Source organism: Chiloscyllium plagiosum, chromosome 26 (assembly GCF_004010195.1).
Source record: "Chiloscyllium plagiosum isolate BGI_BamShark_2017 chromosome 26, ASM401019v2, whole genome shotgun sequence".
NCBI classification, from domain to species: Eukaryota; Metazoa; Chordata; class Chondrichthyes; order Orectolobiformes; family Hemiscylliidae; genus Chiloscyllium; species Chiloscyllium plagiosum.
This window is the reverse complement of record NC_057735.1, coordinates 32,082,063-32,106,289: the sequence shown is the minus strand read 5'-3', so window position 1 is coordinate 32,106,289 and position 24,227 is coordinate 32,082,063. Positions and strand designations below refer to the sequence as shown.

Sequence of the window (24,227 nt, the reverse complement as noted above, 5' to 3'; positions counted from 1 at the left end):
GAACCTTGTCGAACGCCTTACTGAAGTCCATATAGATCACATCTACTGTTCTGCCCTCATCAATCTTCTTTGTTACTTCTTCAAAAAACTCAATCAAGTTTGTGAGACATGATTTCCCACGCACAAAGCCATGTTGACTATCCCGAATCAGTCCTTGCCTTTCCAAATACATGTACATCCTGTCCCTTAGGATTCCCTCTAACAACTTGCCCACCACTGACGTCAGGCTCACCGGTCTATAGTTCCCTGGCTTGTCTTTACCGCCCTTCTTAAACAGTGGCACCATGTTTGCCAACCTCCAGTCTTCCGGCACCTCACCTGTGACTATCGTTGATACAAATCCTTTCACTTGGTTTCAGAGCCCCATGTCCATAAATGAAACAAGCTATTTTGAAAGTGACAGTGTAATTTCAACCAATCCTTTCCTCAGTTAAGGATCATAATTCACTGTCACCTCCAGATATGTGGGACCTTTGGGGTGAAGGAAACAATGGAGTTAGTATGGTTTTGAATTTCCCTGCTCCTGTGCTCCTTTTGCTTAGTAGTGGGGCCACTGCATGGAACCAAATCAGTACCATTGATGGCACATGATGTTCTATTTGTCAGTCCTGGCCCCTTGTGGTAGTATGTGGCCAGTATGTGGCTCAGCATAGGGGTCATTTCAGGTAGGTTGCTGCCATCATTCCTCTTTTGCCTGTTTTGTCGCAGGACCTGCCTAATGATCAGAGATAGTGGATAGACTACTGGTGAGTCTAATGTAAGCTTGTTCAACAGGAGCCTATGAGCCACAATGCAGCCCATTAAGAGGCCCTGTCACAGCTACCAGGTCACTGGTCAACACATAGTAATGTGTAACTGGAAACTCTTGTAAGGATCTGCTCCTCCAAATCAGAGGAGGTTGCTCTGTCATGTTTGCTGCCAATAGGTTCGCTCTTGAGAAAGTAACAATGGTTTAATGGTGAGTGAATGTGGGAGGATTGGTGAGTGAGTGAAGGTGGATCATTGAGTGCGTGAATGAGGGTGGATCGTTAAGTGGGTGAGAGTGGATTGATGAGGAGTCAGTCAGTATTGTTGTGTGAGCATGGTGGATTGGTGAGTAAGTGAGTGTGGATGATTTGGTGAGTGAGTCAGTGAGTGAAGATTGTTGAGTGAATGGGTAAGTGAGGGTGGATTGGTGTGTGAGTATGCGTGTGTGGGTTGATTAATGAGGAAGCGAGTTATTAAGTATTGTTGAGTCAGTGTGGATGAACTGGTAGTAAATGAATGTGTGTGGATTGGTAATGAATGAGATGAATTGGGGAATAAGTGCAGATTGGTGAGCGAGTGAGTGTGGAATTTATGGACAGATTGTGAGTTCAAAGTAAATCTATCTCCCTATTCTCACAACTTGTCTATTTGTTTTATTTTCCTTTTTTGACAGTTGAGGTCTATTTTACTCATTTCTTCTGTTTGTGCACTCATCCTCTGATTTGATTTGATTCAATACTGTCACGTGTACCAAGGTACAGTGAAGGGTATTATCTTTCATGCTTTATAGGCACTGTGTTTGGAAGGCAGTAAAATGGCAGTAAAAGTTAAAACAGAAGCTGGGATTATTTCACAAAAGGAAATAATTTGCAATACAAACACATTGGCCATGAATTACAGAGGAAAGGGAGTGGGTCATTGCATGCAGGGATGCTTAAGTACATATGGATGCATGGTTGGGTGAGTGTGTCTAAGCCGTTCATACACCCACCCTTCACTGCTTCATCCTTCCCTAAGAACTAAAAGCAGGCTGGAAGAGGAGGAAAATCTGGCTGAAATGTAACCAGCTTTGAACACCCAATTCCAAGTAAATTCCATCAAGGAGTGCGCCAACGACAGAGGAATCAAGATCAGTGTTAGTGAAACACAACTCCTTAACTCAGCTCTGGTCCCCAACATCTTCTCACTTGATCAGGATTGGGGCAGGGACCTTTATCTGTCTCTAGCTCAGATTCTTAATGCAAAAGGTAAAATAAAAGATATTATCTGTTAACCGTGCTTTTTGACTTTATAAATGGTTATTTTATTAATCACTCGTTTACAAGAACAGATTTTTAATTCAAAATCTAATTTATTTCTGAAATTTATGTTTGTTGCCGTTGTGGTAAACCGTAACTTTTTGAAATTTGTGTACTGTCCATGCCACTTGTCCCTCTCCAAAAGAGAGAAAAACTGAAATGTGGATCCCGTATACAAAAAGATTGGACGACTATGGTCTAAACAGAAGAGGTACTTGTTTTTGTTTTAAAGAAAACAATCAACTTGGTAAACACAGCTCTGGGACTTGAACACAGATCATTCTGTCTTAGCAATAGGAATGCTACCACTGTACTACAAGAGCCCCAGAGCATTTTGGTTTATTGATTGAGTACAACCGCACAATTATTTAGAATTAATTAGTAAGGACTTGCAATTCAGGTTCATGTAGAATGCCCAGTCTCCACCCAATGACTGTGTATGATATCATCACATTGCATGGAGTTCAAGCAACTTGAATTTTTTTTTTTCCGGACCATTATCTTCTACAACAGAAGCCACCCAGTCTAATGGCTGAGACAGTGAAATATTAATTACAATGACTAAAGGAGATTGGAAAAGTTTGTGCCCAGCCCTAGGCTAACCAATGCTTAATATAAAACCTGATGTGACAGTTTTGGGAATAGCAGCAGTTTTAGGTTTTGATCTGCATAATTAGTTTGGTTGTGATTTTCCCATTTTTTTGTGCAGGAGCCATTTGGAAGAAGTCACTACTTCTTAACAGGAAGACAAAGGAAACATTCCATGTCTGCTGTACTGAATCAAGAAACACAAGCTGCAGTGATGTAGAAGTGAGATGAAGGAGATTCATTCACTCAGTGCTCATCCACCACTCTGAGCTGCATATGACAATGTATGTATTTTTGATAGATATGTAGGATATTTGGAGCAATCCACTTTTTGCAATGTGACTTGGCTAGCTGAAAGAAGGGTGGTGGTTGATGGGAAATGTTCATCCAGGAGGTCAGTTACTAGTGGTATACCACAGGGATCTGTTTTGGGGCCACTGCTGTTTGTCATTTTTCTAAATGATCTGGATGAGGGCATAGGAGGATGGGTTAGTAAATTTGCGGATGACATAAGGTCAGTGGAGTTGTGGATAGTGCTGAAGGATGTTGCAGGTTACAGAGGGACATAGATAAGTTGCAGAGCTGGGCTGAGAGGTGGCAAATGGAGGTTAATGCAGAAAAGTGTGAGGTGATTCACTCTGGAAGGAGCAACAGGAATGAAGAGTATTGGGCTAATGGTAAGATTCTTAGTAGTGTAGATGAGCAGTGTGTCCATATAAATAAATCCCTGAAAGTTGCCATCTCGGTTTATAGGGTGTTGAGAAAGCATACGGTGTGTTAGCTTTTGTTTGTAGAGTGATTGAGTTTTGGAGCCTTACGGTCATGTTGCAGCTGTACAAAAGTCTGGTGCAGCCACAGTTGGGGTATTGCGCACAGTTCTGGTCACCTCATTATAGGAAGGATGTGGAAGCTTTGGAAAGGGTTCAGAGGAGATTAACTAAGATGTTGCCTGGTCTGGAGGGAAGGTCTTATGAGGAAAAGCTGAGGGACTTGGCGCTGTTTTCATTAGGGAGAATAAGGTTGAGAGGTAACTTATTTGAGACATAGAAGATAATCAGAGGGTTAGATAGGGTGGACAATGAGAGCCTTTTTGCTCAGATGGTGATGGCTAGCATGAAGGGACATAGCTTTAAATTGAGTGGTGATAGATATAGAACCGATGTCAGAGGTAGTTTCATTATTCAGAGAGTAGTAGAAGCGTGGAATACTTTGCCTTCCACAGTAGCAGCCTCGCCAACTTTAAGAGCATTTAAATGGTCATTGGATAAACGTATGGATGAAATGGATTAGTGTAGGTGAGATGGGCTTCAGACTGGTTTCACAGTTCAGTGCAACATCGAGGGCCGAAGGGCCTGCACTGTGCTGTAATGTTCTATGTTCTATGACTTGCCACAGTCAACTTTGATGTATTTGCTTTTTGTATAGAGGCATAAAACCGAAGCCACTATAGCCAGTGCATGGAACCATAAATTCTCCACACTTTATGCTTTTAAAGAGTACCAACAAAATTGGTCAATTTGATTTTGAGTTGCAGGGAAGGAACAAAATATTTAACTATTAAATAAGTATGACTGTAAAGATACTTCAATTCCGTGGATTTTTAAAAATTAACCTGTTTAAACATGTTATGATACACCTCCTTGGTATCAGACCTTCTGACCCAGAGGTAAGGACAGTTCCACTACAGGTCTGTGTGATAATGATGAAATTGAATCTAAATTGTAAGTAACTGGGAATTCTGAGACATTCTTTCTTGAAGCATCTTTGAGAAACAAAGCCGTTGATAAGTTGTTTTGACTATTGAGCAAGGGCTCCAAATGTTTTCAATATAAATGGAATTTGCCAAATTGAATGGATTCTTATCAGTTTACACTGAATACAAGATATCAAATTAAAACCCAGCTATACAATAAAATATCTTCAAAATCCAGGTACTGAATTAGGAATTTTGACAATTAATAATATGAAGCCTTGAAAATAATCTTACACATTACCATAATGTTCAATGGCCTATTAATTCTATTTTTGCCTGTGACTTAGATGGTTGAATGACTTTGAGCTGCAGTTCAGCTCTTGTAAGAAATCTCGAATCACTTCTACATTCCAAAAATATTCAGCTGCTTGGGGCTGCTAATATGTTAAGGTGTGAACCTTGTTGGAAATTGATGGATTTCATTACTTTATTCCTTAAAAAGTAGGAATTATTGATGTTGTTCAAGTTATAAACTTGCAGACAATCTGGATCATATCTACCTATCTGTATCACTGTTACAATACTAGAGTGCTATGATATATTCAGCTAGCTATAAAACAAATGTTGTCTCTCCAAGTCAGTCATTCATTACATTAGCAGAGATTCACAGCCGATGTAGAGGTGTAAGTTGAGAAGAGCACATGGAGGATGAATATCTGTTACGCAAACAGATTTCAAAAGGTAAGCAAAATACTTGTTATTGATATATAAGTATTAATATGTGTTTTTTTAAGAATTTGTGGCTATTTATTTATCCTAAAGTGTGTAAAATGTGTTGAAACATATCTTGGTGCTACTCAATAATAAATATTTGCTCACATCCTTGTGTAACTCAATTGCAGAGACTGTATTTATGATAGTCAAGTGTAAATCAATTTTTAACCACCAGATGGCACCATATAGGAACAAAAGTCCAGAACGTCATGTAGTTATCCGACTCATTAATGTAATAAAAATTTCACATCATTATTTGCATTTGTTTTACTTGATACAGGTCGGAACAGTTGCATTGTAGCAACATTACGGGGCAAGCAATCTGGAGACTCGTCGACACGAGTTCAAAAAAATGAAATTAATTTAATTGAGATAGATAATTAATTTGTTCTCATGACAAAAATTACAATATTGATTGAAATAAAACAAGTGCACATGTTTCACAGTTGTAGACAATCACTTGAAGTGAAAAGTTAAAGTCACTATTGTCTTACCTTATGGCACAGGGCTGCTCCCTCAATAGGGAGGGTGAGCACGCCTCAGGCAAGGGAAATGGTTGAGAAGGAAAGTCCGTCTAGTAACCTCAGGCAATGTGGGAATGGAACCTACACTGTTGGCATCACGCAGCTTTTTAAACCAGCCATCCAGCGCACTCAGTTAACTGGCTTCTTAATTACTTTAGCAGTAAAATATGAAATAAAAGAACTGCACAATTCTGATTATTTTAGCAGACAAACAATTATAATACTTTTGAAAAATACAGGCCTCATTAACTTACAAAACAGAAATAAAAGATCTGCTGCGCTCAACATTTTGCACTAAGGATCACAGATCAGATGGTGCCATGTTGCTCTCAAGCAAATAGTTGAGAATTAAATTTTATTTGTGAATTTTGTGAAGGAGGGGTTGAGGCTGCTCTGTAGTCCATTTGTTTGAGGTCTTGTTTATGGAAATGCCAATTTCAAACAAGGGTCAAGAAGATACTGGACTGTCTCCTTCAGAGGAGACAATCTGCCATCCTCACCTGGTCTCGTCTATGATCCACACAGCAGTGTGTTTGACTTTTACTTGTCCTCTGAAATAGCCTGGGTAGATAAGCAGGAGGCTGGAAGAACACAGGAAGCCAGGCAGCATTAGGAGGTGGAGAAGTCAATGCTCAACAATTCCAGCCTTTGACCCTAATATTTACAATGTTACACTTCACTGGGGTAGCACATTGAAAATCAAATCCTGCTATTCCTGTAAGTATCACAAAAGTTAAATAGTTTTTAAAAATATGTACACTTTTTGAATTTACCTATTTTTGTAAACCCAGATCAACAGAAAGTGTGGACTGACTTTCCACATTTAACAATAATGACTTTATTATAATTAAAAACTCTAGCTACAATACTAACACACACACACTTGCACGCACGCTGCAGTGCAGTGATCCCTGTCCATAGGGTTTGCTAGAATCTCTTTGTGCTGATCAAAACATACCCTCCTTCTTCAAGCCCTCTCACTTCTCTTTAGGAGACACAGGGTGGCTGATTCACATTTATAAAGGTTGATGACTTATTAATTAAGATTTACACTAATTGGTGACAAGCAATAAACCAGCTAGCTAAGTTTCTTTCTCTTGTTGTTCATCACTGTGTTCTACACCTGCCCACAAACAATATGGCTGCTGGGGAAAAATAAACACTGCTGCTGTTTGGCGATGGTGTGGGAGTTTATATATATATATATATGAAAAGAGAAAACAATATACAACTAGGAGATTAGAATCTCCTTAGTTGAGGATTGACTCTGAACTGCCTGGCCAAAGGCAGTCTACTGTGGGGAAAGACAATGCCTTCCTTTTCCTTCTTTATTTTATGTTTTTTGTTTTCTCTTCTTTTATTAAGAAGAAACGTAAGAAAAAATAAGTAAAGTGGCAAGCTTCAAGTTTGAGATGCTTTTGACTGCAGAATAAAAGCAGCTCCATGCCTTCCAATGTTGCCCCTGAGCACTCTCACACCTCCAAGGTGATCAGCTTCTTATGAGTCAATCAGATAACTTTTGGCAGGCAAGAGACCTTTGTTATCCAGAATTGGCCACTAGGCCACAGATTAATCAGCTGCTAGTTGCTTGCTAAAACTTGATTTGTTCTTTTCCCGTGTCAGTCAACAATTAAAATATAGAAAAATAAAAAGCCACAATATTCACAATATCCTCAGAAAGTAAAAACATAAGTATTCATTAAAACAATCGAGCCCACATGTAATGTCCAGATTCTGCCGTCAGTGTAAAAGTAAGAACATTCAATACAGACTGCAATTAATTCTGCCTGTACACATTTGGCATTTAAAAATCACACAACACAGTGCACAGTCCAACAGGGTTTTTTTTGGGAATACTGGCTTTCAGAGTGCTCGTTATCTGATGAAGGAGCAGCACCCTGAAAGCTCCTTCATTCTTGATGAAGGGCATACGCTCGAAATGTCGATGCTCCTGCTCCTCAGATGCTGCCTGACCAGCTGTGCTTTTCCAGCAACACACTCTTCAACTCTGATCTCCAGCATCTAACTTTCTCTATCATCAAAATGTAACAGCAATAGAGTTTTCCTTGAACTGAATGGCTTACTGGGCCTTTCCAGGACAGTAATGAGTTTGCCTCATTTCTCAATAGCTGAAGGCTAGATCAGGTAGGTTGGCACATGCTGTCCATTGGATGTTTGCAATAATGCGCTACAAATTCAGTGATTGCTGTGACTGAGACTACCTTTCATTTCCAGGTTTTGATTTGAATGTAAATTCTATTAACTGTAAGATTGCAGTTTGAACCAGAGCTCCCAAAATATTTGCTTGGGGCCTAGGATTATTTGGTCACAACACCACACTTTCCCTCTAGAAGAGGTCATCACAATTAATTCACTAAGCTTACGTGTATCAGGAAGGGTCAGTCGACCATAGACATTAACTCTGATTCCTCTCCACAGATGCTGCCAGACCTGCTTTGCTTTTTCAGCAATTTCCATTCTTGTTACATATTTGGGTGTCGATGTGAGCCATGGCTTTTCTCACTACTCCTCAAAATACTGTGCACCAAACAGTTACTTCAGATTGATGCAAATACTATTAATCATGTTCTGCAAAACCTGCCTCTAGCATCACTGATGTATCCAACTGGAATTTCTGTTTGGTTGTGCCCTTTCATTTAGTCAATGCAATGCATGTTTTTTAGGACAAGTTTTGTTCCATGCAAGTCAGGACTTTTTCCTAAAGTTCCTCTTTCCCACTAGTTTTATTCTAAATGCTAGAAAAAAGCCAAGAACCTCAAGTTAAAGTGAATTAGTAACCGTTGGAAGTTATTATTCAATGTTTTCATTTTCAGGTCTTCGAGGCAGCTCGAAAAATTAAATTCCTTCTTTTGGGCAGAAGGAATTGGCAGACATGTTTTAAACGTATGTGCCTATTATTTTAATTTATTAGAAAACTAACTAATATGACGAGTAAATAATTCTGTACAGGTTTTGTTTTTAAAATTTGGGTCTGAATTCTCACTTTGTGTTATGGTAACTTATTGTATAGTCTTATTGTGTAATAAGGCTTAGAAGGAGAAAGGTATTCATAGGAGTTGTGTTATGTAGATATTTTGAACAATCTATTCAAACATATTATGATGTGTTTTCTGGAGCAGTGGGATTTAAACCTGGGCTTCCTGGCTCAGAGTTAGGGATACTCCCACTGCTACAAGACCCTTAGAATTTATTTTTAGATTTTTTTGTAGAATCGCAACAGTGTGCAAACAGGCCATTCGGTCCAACAAGTCCACACCGACTCTCCAAAGAACATCTCACCTCGACTCATCCTGAATTTCCCATGGCTAATCTACCTAACCTGCACATCTTTGGACTGTGGAAGGAAACAGTAGCACCTGGAAGAAATCCATGTCGACATGGGGACATGCAGACGGTTGCCCAAGGGTGGAATTGAACCCTGGTCTGCTGCACAGCAGTAGTGCTGATCCCTGAGCCACTGTGCTGTTCGGCTATTTAAAATGAGGCTATTCCATGGCAGTGCACTTGGTACTGATTAAATCTTCTACTTCTACTTAAAACTTCTTTATCAATGATTGTCCCTCCACTCTAAAATCCGAAATGGGAATGTTCATTGATTGTACAATGCTCAACACCATTCACAACTCCTTATGAAGTTATGCATGTCCATAAGCCACAAGAATGAACAAACAGCTCAATTGGACTCACAAACTCCACGTTATTCTGAACAAAGGCCCCAAAGGAATTTTTCACATCCAGCAGAGATTTTCCTGCACATCCACCCACCTCATTACTTTCGATGTGTTCTCCTCTACGCTGGGGAGGCAGGACGCCAACTCCCGAAATGTTTCATGGAACATCTTTGGGACACACAGATCCCCACTGCCCTGTGGCCAACCACTTCAACTCCCTTTCCCTCTCCACCTCGGATATGCAAGTCCTGGGCCACCTCCACCACTAAATCCAAGCCATCTGGCGCCTGGAGGAAAAACACTTCAACTTCCGCCTTGGGACCTTTCAACCACACGGCATCAACATCGACTTCACTAGTTTCCAAATATCCCCTCCCCCCACCTCATCCCAGATCTAACCCTCCAACTCAGCACCGCCTTTTTAACCTGTCCCACCTGTCCATCTTCCTTCTCACCTATCCGCACCACCCTCCCCATCAATGTTTTACAATTACCCTCCCACTCGAGCTACCTATCGCCTTCTCAGCTACCTTACCCCAGCCCCAGCCCCAGCCCCACCCCCACCACATTCTTGATGAAGGGCTATATGCCAGAATCATTGACTCTCCTGCTCTTTGACTACTGCCTGACCTGCTGTACTTTTCCAGTGCCACACTTTTTGACTCCTGAACAAAACAGGCAGTTATATTTGGATTCCATCCATCGCCTTAAGTATTCTCTCCCCATTATTAAAGCGCAGTGAGAGGAGTGTGTATCATCTACCAGATTCACTCCTGCAACTCACCAAGCCTCCATTATCTTACAAATATACAACTACTACCACCAAAAAGGACAAGGGTAGCAGATGCTTGGAAACATCATTATCTGCAAGTTCCCTTCCTGGCATTGAACCATCCTATGTAGAACTTTATTGCCATTCTTTCATTATTTCTGGGTCAAAATCCCAGAACTTCCTTCCTAAAATAGACCCGTGGATGCTGCCATACCCCAAGTATCACTGCGGTTCAAGAAGGTAGCTCAAAACAAACACCTCAAGAACAATTAAGGATGAACAATAAATGTTGGCCCTACCTGGGATTCAATATAGATTTAAAAAATGTTTTTTGTGTTTACGGATTTTCAGTTGCATTAATCAAGCTGTACCAAGTTAATACATTCAATTAGAAAGAATAAAATCAGAAATTACTGGAAAAAGTCAGCAAGCCTGGTAGCATCTATGGAGAGAAATCTGAGTTAAAGTTTTGGGTCGAGTGACCTTTCTTCAGAATTTCCGCATTAAAAAGAAAAGTTTTTTGTGCTGAAGATAGGCCGGGGCAAGGGGGTAAGGAGTAAATAATAGGTGGAGATAGAGCCCAACAAAAGACAAGAACAGTTGCGCAGACAAAGGAGTTGGTAACAATCAGGCTAGGAGGCTGAATAGCTGTTAATAGGGACTGTTAGTAGCTAATAATGATTTGGAGATGCCGGTGTTGGACTGTGGTGTACAAGGTTAAAAATCACACAACACCAGGTTATAGCCCAACAGGTTTAATTGGAAGCACTAGCTTTCAGAGCACCGCTCCTTCATCAGGTACTCCACAACTACCATAACCTGGTACTGTGTGATTTTTAACTTGGCTAATAACGGGTTGTTTGTAATAACAGACAATGTGGTTACAAGACCAAATGTATAGCGCATGGGGTAGGATCATGGGAGAAGGTACCTCAAGCCCTAATGTTGGTGAACTCAATAGTAATTCCAGAAGGCTGCAGAGTTCCCAAGCAGCAAATGAGGTCATGTTCTTCCAGCTTGTGCTGAGCTTCACTGGAGCACTGCAACTAGCCTGAGACAGAGATGTTGGCCAGGGAATAGGGTGGTGTATTGAAGTGACAGGCAACTGAAAGCTCAGGGTCTTTTTCTGCAGACAAAATGTAGGTGTTCTGCAAAGTGGTCCCCCTGTCTACACTTCGTTTCCCCAGTATACAGGAGACCACATTGTGAGCAGTGAATACAGTAGACTAGATTGTGTGAAGTGCAGGTAAAATGAAGCTTCATCTGGAAGGTATGTTTGGGCCCTTGGATACTGAGGATAGAAGAAGCAAATGGGCAGATGTTACATCCTCCGCACTTTTAGGGGAAGGTGTCATGGAGGAGTGATGGGAGTGAAGGAGGAGTGGACTAGGGTGCTCTGGAGGGAAGGTTCCTTGCTGAAAGCTGAAAATGGAGGGAAGGAGAACATATATCTGATGATAGCATTCCGCTGAGGTGATTGAAATGGCAGTTAATGATCCTCTGGATGTGGATGCTGATGGGATGGAAGGTAAAGACAAGGGGGAATCCTATTGTTGCTGTGGGGGGGAAGAGAGGAGGTGAGGGCCGACGTCCGGGAGAAGGCTGAGGGCCCTGTCAACAACTGTGCTGGGGAATCCTCTGTTGAGGAAAAAAGGTGGACATTTCGGAGACTTCCTTGTTGAAGTTGGGATAATCAGAACAGACGCGGAGGAGATGGAGTAACTTAGAGAATAGAATAGAACATTTACGCGAAGCAGGGTATGATGATGTATAGTCAAGGTAACTGTGGGAGACAGTGGGTTTACAATGAATATTGGTGGCAACAGATGTCAAGGAAGGGAAGGGAAGAGTTCAAAATGGACCAGATGAAGGTGAGAGTGGGGTGGAAATTGGAAACAAAATTGATAAAACGTTTCCACTTCCGGATGAAAGAGGGAAGCAGCAGCGATTTTATCGTCGATATATCGGAGAAAGAGTTTTGAGTGGGACTGGATTATTCCACATACCTCACAAAGAGACAGGCATAACTGGGGCCCATGCGGGTACCCACGGCCACACCTTTGACCCGAAGAAAATGAGAGGAGCCAAAAGAGAAGTTGTTCAGTGTGTGGCTGAGCTTGGCCAGGCAGGGGATGGTGGTGGATTGGGGATAGTTTAGGCCTTTTCAGCAGGAAGAAGCAGAGAGTCCTAAGACTATCCTGACTATTGTGGGTGGCACGGTGGCACAGTGGTTAGCACTGCTGCCTCACAGTGCCAGAGACCCGGGTTCAATTCCCGACTCAGGCGACTGACTGTGTGGTGTTTGCACATTGTCCCAGTGTCTGCGTGGGTTTCCTCTGGGTGCTCCTGTTTCCTCCCACAGTCCAAAGATGTGCAGGTCAGGTGAATTGGCCATGCTAAATTGCCCGTAGTGTTAGGTAAAGGAGTAAATATAGGGGAATGGGTGGGTTGCGCTTCGGCGGGTCGGTGTGGACTTGTTGGGCCGAAGGGCCTGTTTCCACACTGTAAGTAATCTAATGATGGGGGATGGATGTGTATAAGGACTACATATCCATGGTACAGACAAGGTGGCTGGAGCCTGCAAACTGGAAATTCTGAAACTGAGGTAAAGCATCAGAGGAATCATGGGTGTATGTGGGCAGGGATTGGACCGGGGAGAAAAACTCGAGTTGAGTTAGGAAGAGATAAGTTTGGTGGGGCAGGAACAGGCAGAAGCAATTTATCTGCCCGGGCAGTCCTGTTTGTGGATTTTCAGAAGGAGGTAGAAGGGAGTAGTGTGGGAACGGAGGGCTATCAGAATTGAGGCAGTGTGGGGGGAGATCAGCAGATGAAATGAGTTAAGTGACTGTGATGGATACGGTCGCCTGATGTTTCAAGATCTGGGTGGAGATACGAGGAGGTGGCTGAGAGCTGGCATTCAGCCTCAACAATGTCTCAGAGGTCAGTCCACCAAACAACAACAGCAGCACCCTTGTCAGCAGCTTAATGACAAAGTCAGGATTGGATCTGAGAGTATGGAGTGCAGCGGTTCCTGGGAGATAGGTTGGAATGGGTGAGGGGAGAGGTGCAGAGAAATTGAGGCTTCCAGTGTCACATTGACCATTCTCAATGGACAGGTCAAGAGGAGATAAAAGGTGATAAGTGGGGGTCTAGGGGAGTGAAAATGTTGGAGGTGGTTGAAGTGGTATGTGAGGTGGAGAGAGGGCTCTTGTCAAAAGAAATGGGCATGGCACAATAGTTAACAGGGCCCTCAGCTGGGTCCAACCCATCTCCCACAGTTCCCGCAGTAACCTCTCAGCAGATTTTGTGTTTGACATCGTGGAAATGATTCAGGCAGAAACTTAAGGAAAATAAGCACTTTACAGGAGAGGTCAAATTTTAATTAAATTGAAGGTCAGTGCAATCAATCTTTTATAAATTCTTTCATGAAAATAAACTAGTTGAGCAACAAGAATTTACCTTTAGATTTTACATTGTAGCTTTTGGTCTCATACTGATTATAGAGTCAAAGAGTTGGACAGCACATCCATGCTGACCAGGTATCCTACGTTAATTTAGTCTCATTTGTCAGCATTTGGCTTTTATCCCTCTAAATTCTTCCTATTGAATATTGTAATTGTACCAGCCTCCACCACTTCCTCTGGCAGCTCACTCCATACACGCACCACCCAATACATGAAAGATTTGCCACTTAGGCAACTTTTAAATTGATCCCCTCTCACCTTAAACCTTTGCTGCTGAGTTTTGGGCTCCCCTATTTTGGCTATTATCCTATTTATGCCCCATATGATTTTATAAACCACAATAAGGTCACCCCTCAGTGTCCAGGGAAAATAGCCCCAGCCCATTCAGCCTCTCCCTATAACTCACCCCTCAAAGCCTGGCGACATCCTTGTAAATCTTTTCTGAATCCTTTCAAATTTCAAACATCTTTCCTATAGCACAGAGACCAGAATTGAGCACAGTATTCCAAAAGTGGCCGAACCGATGTCCCGTATAGCTGCAACATGATATCCCAACTCCTATACTGAGTACCAAATGCTTTCTTCAAATTCTATCATTTTTGTCCATTTTAAATCTGGATTACAATTAATTATATGAATTTGTTGCTGTTATCCTATTTCTCACATTTCTTTAACATGAAGAAGCTGCCAGAAAATCCAATTGTTCCACAGCAATAACCTAAATACTTATCCCATGCAATTCCTGCAGAAAGATATCTTACTCATCATCCATTATTGCCATTTGTTAAAAGCAGCCATTTAAAGGAACTTTCCATGATCTATTCTGGAGTTGAAAAGCAAACATTACTTGAAATTATCACGTTATACCACACTATTTTCTAACTCACGGTAATTTTGCTTCACTCTGCCAAAGGTTGTGCTTTTAAGACGTTCTTCTTTTCTTTATAAATTAATGTTATTGTATGTCCTTTTTCCACTGGAAGTAGACAGCTTGTTTCTTAATGGACGAATGTGCTTTATCGGACTTGAGTCCCTAGTAAATACCAATGTTTTATGGTCCTTGCCAATAGATTTGTCAGGGATATGAAGCAAGAGTTATCAAATTTCTTCCAGCTATTGGTGGATAGCGTCTACTTTCAATCTTTCACACCCTCTGTGCCCTCTGACTATAGGTAGACGGCAGCTGCTAATCTAAGAGGAGTGATGTTTGGTCACTGGACTGAGCTCTGTGTGACTAATGGCGCCAAGAGTATGAAACATGTACACTTGATGTACATAGACAAAACTCTAATCATTACCAAGTATTGTTTCATGTTTGTTGCTGTGAATGCAGCTAAAAATATTATCCTTTACATTTTGCATGTTCAAATGATCTGATGAATCATGCGGAAACATTTGAACCCATAACCTGTAAAAATCTATTTGCTTTGTGCCACTTGACCTGGCCAGAATTGGAACTTCATTTTCAGAAGCTCAAATGCATGTTCATTTATTTTTCCTGATGAGCAGATTGTTTTGGTTATATTGCCTCAGTTTGAGAATTAGCTAAGGGACTAAGGAGTCATCTCTTCAAGTGGTATCTCTTGTCCCAAGGATCCATCCACAATGATCTGCAGCAACCATGGACGGATAGATGATAACGATGTTATGATCATCTCCAAGTGAATAAGTGTAAATATTGAAGAAGTTCCTATTGTGGTCAGACCTGTTGAATGTTGAGTGAGTGGGTGCTGATGAATTGCATCAAGTGATCACAGAGTGGACAGAGCAAATGCAGGTTATGGCAGCAAACTCACTGCACACTGTGAGGCTTCATTTGTCATGAACTGAACATAATGTCCAGATTTATCAGATAGGGTACGAGTGACCTGCGAGATGCATTGGTGCACAGCTTGATCTTGGAAGTAACCAGAAGTGAAGAAGTTCAAGGCCATAATGACCTTGACTGTACAGTAGGTCATGGTGATCCATGTTGAATGCCTCAAGGTCCTCCATAATGAGAACATGATTGTTTATGATCATTTGCCTGTAGAGTCGCAGTCTCGTGCTGCCCCAGTTTTTGGTCATGTTGAGGTAGCCCTTTCTTTGAGGGTCATTGCAATATTGAGAATAGAACCATCTTCTTGCTCAGTCGTTCTGCCCTGTCAGCTTAATCACCAGGGTTCTGGCGTTCCTGTGGAGAATATTACCTCTCAGTGCCAATGTGTCTAAAATCTGAGTCATGTCCTCATTTTCAGATGCTACCTTCCTTGTATCCAGGTACTCCCTTAATTTTCCCTCAGTGGCTTTGCCTCCAGCTCATAGGTTCTGCCATTGGAAAAGAGTAATGAATCATTATTCATTGTACTCAATGCCCACTCTGCCCACAAGCCACACTGCACCAAAGGCACATGTTACTCTATTTCTTCAGTTTCCTTGTTAGCATTCGCTTTTGTGGGTCAATGTTAGTTCCATCCAGAGCCATTGGCTGAATTTCCTCAGTATACCCACCTCCCTTCTGTCCTTACAGTGTGTGTAGACTATAGGTCCTATGAAAATCTGAAATCATCCAATTATTAATGAATGAGCTCTACAATGACCCCTGCCTAATCTTAGATTTGATGGGACTTAAACAAGACTCATCATCCTCACCCCTCCAGCTGCCCACCCCCCCAACCTTGTAAATATGCTGGCATAGGGAATGGCATTGGAACATCCAAAAGCTGATTGGCATATGTGCACTCCTGTTGAGGGGCTTATGCCTGAAACGCGATTCTCCTGCCCCTCTGATGCTGCCTGACCTGCTGTGCTTTTCCAGCACCACACTCTTGACTCTGATCTCCAGCATCTGCAGTCCCCACTTTCTCCATATGTGCATTTAGACCCTATTTGCTCAATGTCCATCACCAGCACTAAATGCCTTAATTAAACAAGTGCCTTCTTTTTCCCTCGAAGAAGTTGCTCTATTCTGAGGTGTCCACAATTTTGCTTCAACAACTAAACAACTAAAGATTAGCTTTTTAAAAAGAAACCCTCCTGTCGAGATAGAAAAAGGTGGAGTGCCAATTCCACTGCCTAGTCTCTGATGTATCTCTGTGCCACTGCCAGTGGGTGCTTTGTGAAAGCATTAGTGAATATATAGGCACATCCAAAGTGGTGCACTGGAAAAAAAATTGGATGGTCCTTCTGTGCATTTAATACAATGTGGTCACATACAAATTGCGTAAGTCTAGAGGATTACTGCCTAACCAGAGAATAAGTAGCTGTAAATAATAGCTGAACTGGTATTTTCACACATTGGCTAATGCTATAAGACATTAGATTCTCGTGCTTGGCTGAAAATAACCCAAGACTTCACCTTAGGATCCTCTGACTGAATGAGTTTGATGGAGTCAATATAGTTGACAGTCTGTTTATAGAGTTAACACAACATTGACAACATTACAGACATAAAAAGAGCGCTCTATTGGTGAAGTTATAGACTCCATAACACTGAGTTTGAGGCCTAGATCCACCCCCCACCTCCAACATTCCAGAGGTGTATCATTACATTTCTGAATAAATTGATTAAAATAAAAGATTTGCAACCAGAAAAATCCTAACATTGGGAAATAAATGGACCTTTGTTTCCTGCAAAAACATATCTGACTGTCTGTTACTACCATTCTACAATTTTAATCCTTAATACATAGAACACAAATCAGTACAGTATAGAAACAGACCCTTCAGCCCACCATGTCTGTGCCAACCATGGTGCCATTCTAACTAATCCCATCTTCCTGTATATAGTTCAAATCTCTCCATACCCGGCCTGTTCACGTTTCTGTCTAAATGCCTCTTAAACGTTGTTATCTGTTTAACAAAGGTTTGTGCACTGTCGAGGAGCTTCTCGTCAAAAAGAAGAAGTCAGCTAAGATGGAGGAAGCAAGGATCTAGCACAGCTTTAGAGGATTACAGATTTGCTAGAAATGAGCTCAGAAATGGACTGAGGAAAGTCAGGAGGGGGCACGAAAAGGCTTGTCAAGAAGGATTAGGGATAACCCAAAGGCATTTTCCTCATACGTGAGGGAGAAGAGAATGATCAGGGAGAAGGTAGGACTGATCAAGGATAGCAGAGGGAACTTGTGCATGGAGTCTGAGCAAATAGGGAAATCTCCAAATGAAATTTTTGCTTCGATTTTCACCGAAGAGACCTTGTTGTGAATGAGAACTTTGAGGAGCTGGGATACAGGCTTGATCAGATCGAGATTGATGAAGTTGATGAGCTGGAACTTTTGGCAAACATTAAAATTGATAAGTCTCCAGGGCCAGATCAGAATTGGTTGGCTGACAGAAGATAGAGAGTGGTTGTAGATGGAAAGTAATTCTGCCTGGAGGTCAGTGTTGAGTGGGGTCCCACAGGGCTCTGTTCTTGGGCCTCTGCTCTTTGTGGTTTTTATAAATGAGGAGGTTGAGGGGTGGGTTAGTAAATTTGCAGATGACATAAAGGTTGGAGGTGCCTTTGATCGTATCGAGGGCTATTGCAGGCTATAGTGTGGCAGCTCTGTTCTTGGGCCTCTGCTCTTTGTGGTTTTTATAAATGAGGAGGTTGAGGGGTGGGTTAGTAAATTTGCAGATGACACAAAGGTTGGAGGTGCCTTTGATTGCAGGCTATAGTGTGGCAAAGACAGGACACAGAGTTGGGCTGAGAAATGGCAGATGGAGTTCAATCTGGATAAATGCGAAGTAATGCATTTTAGAAGGTCGAAATCGAATGCTGAATATAGGATTAAAGACAAGATTCTTGGCAGTGTGGAGAAACAGAGGGATATGTGTGTGCAAGTACATAGATCCCTCAAAGTTGCCACCTAAGTGGATAGGGTTGTTAAGAAAGCATATGGTGTTTTGGCTTTCTTTAACGGGAGATCGAGTTTAAGAGCCACAAGGTTTTGCTACAGCTCTACAAGTCCCTGGCGAGACCACACTTGGAATATTGTATCCAGTTCTGGTCGCCCTACTATAGGAAAGATCCAGAGGCTTTGGAGAGGGTGCAAAGAAGGTTTACCAGAATGCTGCCTGGACTGGAGGGCTTGCCTTATGAAGAGTGGTTGACTAAGTTTGGACTTTTCTCTCTGGAGAGAAGGACGAAGAGAGGTGACCTGATCAAGGTATACATGATAATGAGAAGCAAGGATAGAGTAAATAACCAGAGACTTTTCCCCAGGGCAGGATTGATTGGTACAAGGGGTCATAGTTTTAAGATATTAGGACAAAGGTATAGAGGGGATGTCAGAGGAAGGCTCTTTATGCAGAGAGTTGTGAATGCATGGAATGCATTGCCAGTGGTGGTGGTGGGAACAGAGTCATTAGGGACATTTAAGTGACTGCTGGACATGCACATGGATAACAGTGCATTGAGGGGTGTATAGGTTAATTTATTTCATTTTACCTTAGGATTAATTCTCAACACAACATTGTGGGCGAAAGGGCCTGTTCTGTGCTGTACTTTTCTATGTTCTATGTTCTAAATAATATTTATTTAATTTGAAATCTTTTACTTACTCGAAATGATAATACATTTCCATGTGCACACTCAGCTTGATGATAACCTCTGAATCAACGGTTGCCTTCAAGTCTCAATCCAGGATTTAAGAATGATATCTAGGTTGACAAATCATGTTTTGTTGGAGTTGTGCTAACTTATACACTGATGATGTCATTTTATTGATGAAACATTATTCCAAATCATCTTCAATGGTTTTTTTTTTGCATGTTCACGTGGTTAACTCCAATGCATCATTGGGTTTCACCCTGACATCCCTATCATTTACCTTCATTGCTGATTCTATTTTGTCAACAGCAACCTCCATAATAAATAATGGGAAGAATGGCTCTCCATCTCTGCTTCCTCGATTAATCCAATGAAAGGTCAGGCTGTTGGCATGATTGCTTAATTTCCATCACAGGGAAAAATGGTTGGAGGTTAGGAGGTCCGACTGCACACATTATTTGCGTTTCTACTTTCTTCATACTGAGGAATATTGGGAACTGATCTTAATGTTTTTGACTTAATTAAGGATTTTGTAACATGCTCTTAATTCAGTCGGCATTAGCAGTAAAAAATGTAATAAAATTGAACTTCTTTACTGTCAGTATTAGTCATTTTTCAGGGTAATCTCACCAACTGAATCCAGAAAAGCTGGAACACAAGTATAATTTTCATAGTCATGTTTTTTCAGCAAGGAAAAGAATGACAGAGCTACATTTATATAGCAGCCTTTCACAATCATAGGGTGTCCCAAAGTGCTTTATGGTTGATGAAACAGTCTTAAAACAGTCACATTGTAATGGAGAAAACATGGCAGCAATTTTGCATCCTGTAGGCTCTGAAAGTGCAATATAATAATGGCAAGATAATTTGCTTCAGTAATATTGTTTGAGGGATAAATATTTGCCAACACATTGGGGATGACTCCCTAACAAAATAATGTCTTAGGCTCTTTTACAGCCACCTGAAAGGGCAGAAATGTTCAACTCCTCAAGCAAAGAACAAAGAAAATTACAGCACTGGGACAAGCCCTCCATCAGCCTACCTTGGGGAACCTTATCAAACACCTTATCGAAGCCCATGTATATGACATCTACAACCCTCCCCTTCATCAATCAACTTTGTCACTTCCTCAAAGAATTCTGTCAGGTTGGTAAGACATGACCTTGCCTGCACAAAACCATGCTGCCTTTCACTGGTAAAACAATTTCCTTCCAAATGTAAATAGGTCCTATCCCTCAGCTTCCTAACCACTGACGTCAGGCTCACCAGTCTATAATTACCTGGATTATCATTACTACCCTTTTTAAACAAGGGGATAACTATAAGAATTCTCCAGTCCTCCGGGACCTCACCTTGGTTCAAGGATGCTACAAAGATATCTGTTAAGGCCCCAACTATTTCCTCTCTCATTTCCCTTAGTAACCTGGGATAGATTCCATCCAGACCTCGGGACTTGTCCACCTTAATGCCTTTTAGAATGCCCAACAATTCTTCCCTCCTTATGCCAACAATGCAACACATTGTCAGTACTGCATTGGAGTACTGGTCTCAATTTTTGTGCCCAACTTCTAAAGGAAATTAGAACCCATGACCTTCTGACTCAGTCCAAAGTGTTACCAGCAGAGCCAGGAATTTAAAAAGTTAACTATTTGAGCCAGCAGGTGATTCATTGATAAATCAGGATCAGGTAAAAACAATGATTCCAATAGTGACTCAGGAGCTAAATTATGTAAATGATGCACACAAGTATTTGATCAGTATTTAAATATGTATAATTACAGTGTGCTTGCTATTTAAGGGAATGTTATTTTGAGATAATAATATAGCTGGAGCTTGATTTACTTTCATTGCGGTTGAGGTACTGCTCACTGGGATTAAAGTCTTTATACATAATCTAAGTGGAATTTGTTAGCAGCTTTTCACTAATTGAATTTATTGAGTAAGAATTAATACAGTAATATGAGTATGACCAGAAATAGCCATATCTAGGTTTGCTGCTCAGGTAACTATTTACTTCAAAATGTCAACACAACTGAATTGCTTTAGACATGTTTTGATGCTTTTCCAATGGAAATTGCTATGTGTTTAAACATTTAATTTATTTTTATTACTTCAACTATAAAAAAATCATATCTATCTGCTTTAGTGTTTGGCTGAGACAATCACATACAAAAATTAAGCCAATGGCCAGTGATCCGAAATGTACTGCCTAGTAGAATGATAAAAATAGAATCAGTATAAAACATTTTTAAAAAAAGTGCTTAAATACTTTCAGAGGAAAAACTGCAGATCTATTAGAAAAGAGCAAGTGAATGGAATTAATTGAGGAGCTGAGCTACCACAGATGGTATGGACCAAATAGCGTCCTACTGTGCTGTATTATTCTTTGATTCCAGAACATGTTTAAAGTAACTGGTGATTCATAAACTAATATAACCACAGCAGGGAGGTTGAATTCTTCTTGGTAGGCATTTTTCGCAGGACATCTTTTAACATGGGAATACTTTTGCACATCAGCAGACACAAGGTCCTTGCCAGAAGGTAGATCTAGATCAGGCTCATCAGCCACATAAGGACCCACAGAACCCATGACCACTGATACAGAATTTCCAAAGTGGACAATCATACTCATTAGTGAGTGATTGCCAATGAGGACTGTGATGATAACCACAGCATACCTCTGGTGTTTAATGAGCACAGATGCCAGATTCATTGCTTGGGTGAATGTCTTGAACATATAAAATGGAAGAGATATCTTCCCAATTAAATCTATCAAATCTAATTAGATATTCTAGAGTTAAGAAGTCTTCTTGATTAAAATTCTGAACGGACTTAAAAATACATCACTGACTGAGATGCTTTTGGAATCTTTAAAGATTATCAATTTAGTATTCTGTAGGTGTGCTTTTTCTGATAACGTTTTTGTGAAGTATCTTGGGAAATTTTATGACTTCCAAGGTGCTATATAAATGGAAATTATTTTTCTCAATCTAGTATTTATTTCGGCATGCTATTTAATAATGTCAAAGAATAAAATAAAAATGTAAGGGAGAAAACAAGGTTGCACTTCCCTAGTACTGTTCGGTACAATCTGACTAATGACTATACTTTTGAAGGGTTGTCATTATTGTAATGTATCAATTCTGGCAATAAATTTGTAAAGAGATAAAAGTGTTGGGTGTTTGGGGTAAGTGAGAGTGAGAGAAGGAAGATGTTGCAGGCAATAAGCAGAGTGGTAGACAATGAGCCTTGGTGGAAAGTGAGTACAATAGCAGAGAAAGAGTGAACGTTTTTTGTTTAGATTACTTACAGTGTGGAAACAGGCCCTTCGGCCCAACAAGTCCACACCGACCCGCCAAAGCGTAACCCACCCATACCCCTACATTTACCCCTTTACCTAACACTACGGGCAATTTAGCATGGCCAATTCACCTGACTTGCACATCTTTTGGAGTGTGGGAGGAAACCGGAGCACCCGGAGGAAACCCACGCAGACACGGGGAGAACGTGCAAACTCCACACAGTCAGTCGCCTGAGGCGGGATATGAACCCGGGTCTCTGGCGCTGCGAGGCAGCAGTGCTAACCACTGTGCCACCGTGCCGCCCACCGTGCCGCCGTACCATATCCTCTCCAACGTTATTGGAGAGGATATGGTAACACGTGCACTCATGGAATGGAAAAGGACATTGACCTTCCTACTATAGTGCTGAGAATTCTCCTGATGTTGAGGCCTCATTTACCCGAGTGGTAACTTTGGACCAGGCTATTATAGACTGGTATCATGGCCTTCACTGCTGGTCCTGGGAGAGAAGGAAAGCCATGCTTACACCATCTCATCCAGCAAGACCTCCAAGTCCTTGCCAGCAAAGTGGAGCAACAATTTCACGTTTTTTTCCATGTCCAGAGCAAATACCAGGAACCATGCAGTGCAGTTCCAGTCTGACAGTGGGTTTTTAATGACGGCATGGGCACCAAGGATACAAGTGTTTCAGCAGATATTTGATAAGTGATGATTAGTTTGGGAACAGTGTACTGTAAAGATAGAGATTGAATTGAACTTGAGGGACACCAAGACATGGGGTAGGTAATTAATTAAGGATATTTTGTAACATTTGGTGGTATCTTTTGCTGCATACTGCACCGAATTACGCGAAAAAAACTCATACAACTGACTCTAGTCAAAATGAAAGTAGGATTCATCCAGTAGTCACTGGAAAATGATTAGTCCCGATCTTTTGCAAAAAGCAAGCCGCTAGAGCAAGGTTCTGACTCTACCTTTCTGTTGAGCAGGGCCTTGGTTCTCCCATGAGTTTTCAACTCCCCAGCCGTGCTGTATGTCTAAAACTGCAAATAGTATCTGATGTCAGACTGGAGTGAAGTTTGCTGTCTCATTTTTCCAGCTGGTTAAAGTGTGTAGGATGACATTTTAAAGAGTTATATAATGATATGCAGTCAGGGAATAAACAGGACACCTTATTAAACCCGAGTATGAAATGTAATCCTGACTATGACACTTCAATACTTATTTAGTGATTACAGTGCTATTTTTCAGTTTATATCAGAGGTCACTTCATAGTCCCTATGAGTTTTAATTTCTCCTGAGAGGGGTTCTGCAGGAAAGCATCAAGTGGTGCATATCATTTGAGGTGGTGACATATAGCTGTTCTAGAAGAATGAAGTTGTTGATATGTTAATCTTCTTGTTCAGGATATCCCCTTTGATCCTTCGCTATCAATTTTAGACCCTAAATATAGTCAAGTATAATTTCTTTCACTTACTGAAGTGGTCATAGAACAAAACTTAAAAGTTATCTGAAGTTCTCCCTTGAAGATGTAGCAAAGACGGCTGAATGAAAACATTACATAGCACTTATGTGGCGACATGGAAAGATTAATTTCAACATAACCAGCCAGTTGGAAAACTGATGAGTCATAGAGTCATAGAGCTGTACAGCATGGAAGCAGACCCTTCCGTCTAACTTGGCCATGATGACCAGATATCCTAAATTAATATAGTGCCATTTGCCATGATTTTGCCCATTATGTTCTAAACCCTTCCTATTCATATATCCATCCCAATACCTTTTTAAATGTTGTAATTATACCAGTCTCCACCACTTCCTCTGGCAGCTCATTCCATACACGTACCACCCTCTGTGTGAAAAA

General features: G+C 41.1%; 1 protein-coding gene across 3 annotated transcripts in view; it reads right to left on the bottom strand.

Moving 5' to 3' along the window:
* LOC122563228 (immunoglobulin-like and fibronectin type III domain-containing protein 1) overlaps positions 1-23,382 on the bottom strand; it is an 89,691-nt gene extending 66,309 nt beyond the window's left edge. The window contains exons 1-2 of one of the 3 annotated variants that reach the window (XM_043716827.1): positions 14,440-14,582; positions 6,125-6,205 (exon numbers count right to left, since the gene is read on the bottom strand). The gene's annotated coding sequence lies outside the window, so the exon portion shown is untranslated. Of the gene's footprint in view, positions 1-6,124; positions 6,206-14,439; positions 14,583-23,337 lie in introns of those variants that run through there. The other 2 variants (XM_043716828.1, XM_043716826.1) reach the window with 2 other exon arrangements.
* Between the last annotated feature and the right edge of the window lie 845 nt (positions 23,383-24,227).